Genomic DNA, 2,900 nt, shown 5'->3' on the forward strand with positions numbered 1-2,900 from the left:
ACAGAAAAAATGGAACCATTTTTTAAGAATTAGTATTAAATAATTAAAATGGACTCTATGGGAGATCTCGTAATTCTAAACTTTCTTGTTACAGGGTTACAGGGTTTCAGGATAATGGATACTATACATGTGCTACAGTGTTGACAGTATGTCAAGGTCTAATACTAAAGAGCCCATTTACTAACAATCAAATTTCGTTTTTTTTCCCAAAAATCTTAAAATATTTGTGGTTTTCCTATTTTTTTTAAAAGCTCTACAAATTCAAGATTTTAAATTCAAGATTTAAGTGTAAAAACCATGAAAACCGATCATACAAAGCTTCGCCAGGTAAAAGTTGTCGAAGTCCTATAGAAGTTAATGGGAGCTGTCCTATTAGACCATTTTAAATGATTTTTAGAGGTTTTAGAGGTATTCGTATTTTTAGTGCATCGTTCAGTGTAATTTTCCATTTGTACTTTTGTTAAATTCAGATCTTTTAATAAATGTCATGACATCTGTAGTTTTAGAGAGAATTTAGTCATGGTTTCAAAAACCTCTAACACCACTAAAATCTGACTTTTGATTAAATAGGCCATCACATGCATATATAGAATATGTGGTATTAAAGGAGAACTATACCCTACACCTTCTCCATTCCCCTCAACCGGCCCCCGTCAAGCTCCCTCCTCTCAGCTTCTATTCCTTTTTGAAGTTTGCCTGCCTGCTGACCTGCACTAAATCTGCAGTAGAGTTCACAGGGTCCATCTTCCCCTGTCTTCTGGTCCTCTTCTGTTAAAGTGGACACAGATTTTGAAGGAGCATGAGCAGTTCAATTTATGTCCTGAAAGTATCTCTTGGGCATATGGTGTGGGGGTTGAGTCACAATTCTCGTATATAAATTTTATTGCAGGTCAGCAGACAGGGAGACTTGTGCGTGAGGTATCTTGGGCGGGGCAATGGAGGATGGAGTGAAGGTGAGTCTTAGGGGTCCGTTTACTAAAGCATAGAGAGAGTCTAGAGAGAGTCTGTATTGTATTTATTTATGTTAAATGAATGTGAATCGCTTGATCTAGGAAATGTTTCTGATCGCCATTGGGGTCAGGAAGGATTTTTTTCCCTCTTGAAGCATAATTGGCACTGGCTTCAGGCTGGGTTTTTTGCCTTCCTCTGGATCAAAACAGTGCACACATGTTATTATATTTTAAGTTTTATTTGTCACAGCAGCGGTAGGACCTTGCCAGAGTACTGCACAGCTAAGTTTAGAAGAGGGAGAAAGAAGGTTCTCTCCTGTGACTGCACAGTGGATTGAGTGATACAGATGCTACTACTGCTTGTGCTTGTGCAGAGCATAGTAGCGATCTCTTGTTAAATTCTGGCTTTAGAATATTGCCTTGGGTTAAGCTGGCAAGTTCCTATTTATTTAATAAAATGGGAATAAATGCTGTCACCATTTTACACCCATCTCTGTCTCCTGGTTTCATTAAGGTATGTAATAATGTGGTCCAGTGGGATAGCTTAAGGCGAAGGGTCAAATTGAGGAGTCCCCTTGTCATGTAAATACTGTATGTATAGCATATGTTAAAAAATACTCTTCAGTGAACAAATATTACACAAATGACGTTGCAAATTTTCATTGCACAAGGTGACGTTTTATTACAAGTTGCAGTGGTGCAAACTATGAAATGCTCAATCTTCTTTCTACTGGTGGATGTTAAAATGCATTTGCATTGCACATACAGTATGTGTTTTTTTCTGTTTCTGTGTATTACATTCCCCCAAAAGCCCTCAAACTATACACATATATCTCAATGTTCTCTTCAGCTCTTCAGCTCATTATCATTACAAAAAAAGAGGTAAAGCATATCTACCTCAATATGCAGAAAAAGAGCAGATCCTGTAGTTCAATTAATTTCTCATTGCTCAGACAGTTATTAGCAATTAGGAAAGCTTCATTATTCTACACTGACCAAGGCAATTTGGCTTTCTGTAGGAAAACAGAATATCATACAAGTTTTTCATGTGTGAATATGGAGTTAAAGAATTGTTTAGCAAATTATTTTTTCTTTGTCTTTTATACACAGAACAGAAAAAGCTCAGAAATTCAGTTCTGTAGGAATATGTGCCGGGCTCCTTTTTGAGCTCCTTAACAATTGGAAGTATTATAGACAAAAAAATGCATAATGCTCACTTCTATGCTAACATGAGAATGCTTCTAAAACAACAAAGGACTCTACACTGTGGTTTCCGAACTTTTATTTTAAAATAATAATAGGTTGTCTAAAGTGCCTTTCTGCTTATAAAATAATATGTGTTTAAACTCAAATGTGAAATGCCAATCTCTATGGGGCTTGTATCAAGTTGGCTATTAGTTTTTCGGAAGCACAGTTTAAAAATGCGGACTATGGTGGATAAAGTGTGGTGACGATATCTAAAGCACAAAACAGGACATGTCGACATCGATAAGTACATGCTGTAGCAAGTTTATTAGTTAGTAATTAAGTCAAGCCTCATTTAAAGAGAGTAACGTTTCTTTAAAGAAGAAACGTTCCTCTAAACTTGTGCTTCCTGCTTCCTAAAGCGGTGGTTCACCTTTAAAGGACAAGGAAAGGTTAAAACTAAGTAAGCCTTATCAGAAAGGTCCACCTAAATATACCAGTAAACCCTCAAAGTAAAGCTGCTCTGATTCCTCTGTCAAAAGAATCACTGCATTTCTATCTTTCTATTGTGTACACATGGGCTTCTGTATCAGACTTTCTGCCTTCAGCTTAAACCTCATTGCCTTGGGCAAGAGCATGCTCAGTTTGTTCCTCTTCCCTCCCTCCCCTGCTGTAATCTGAGCCCAGAGTTATAAGCAGGGAGAACAAAACCGAAAGCTTCTAGAGCTTTTTACTCAGGTATGGTAAACATTCTACAGAATAAAT

This window comes from Xenopus laevis, chromosome 2L (assembly GCF_017654675.1).
Source record: "Xenopus laevis strain J_2021 chromosome 2L, Xenopus_laevis_v10.1, whole genome shotgun sequence".
Lineage (NCBI taxonomy): Eukaryota > Metazoa > Chordata > Amphibia > Anura > Pipidae > Xenopus > Xenopus laevis.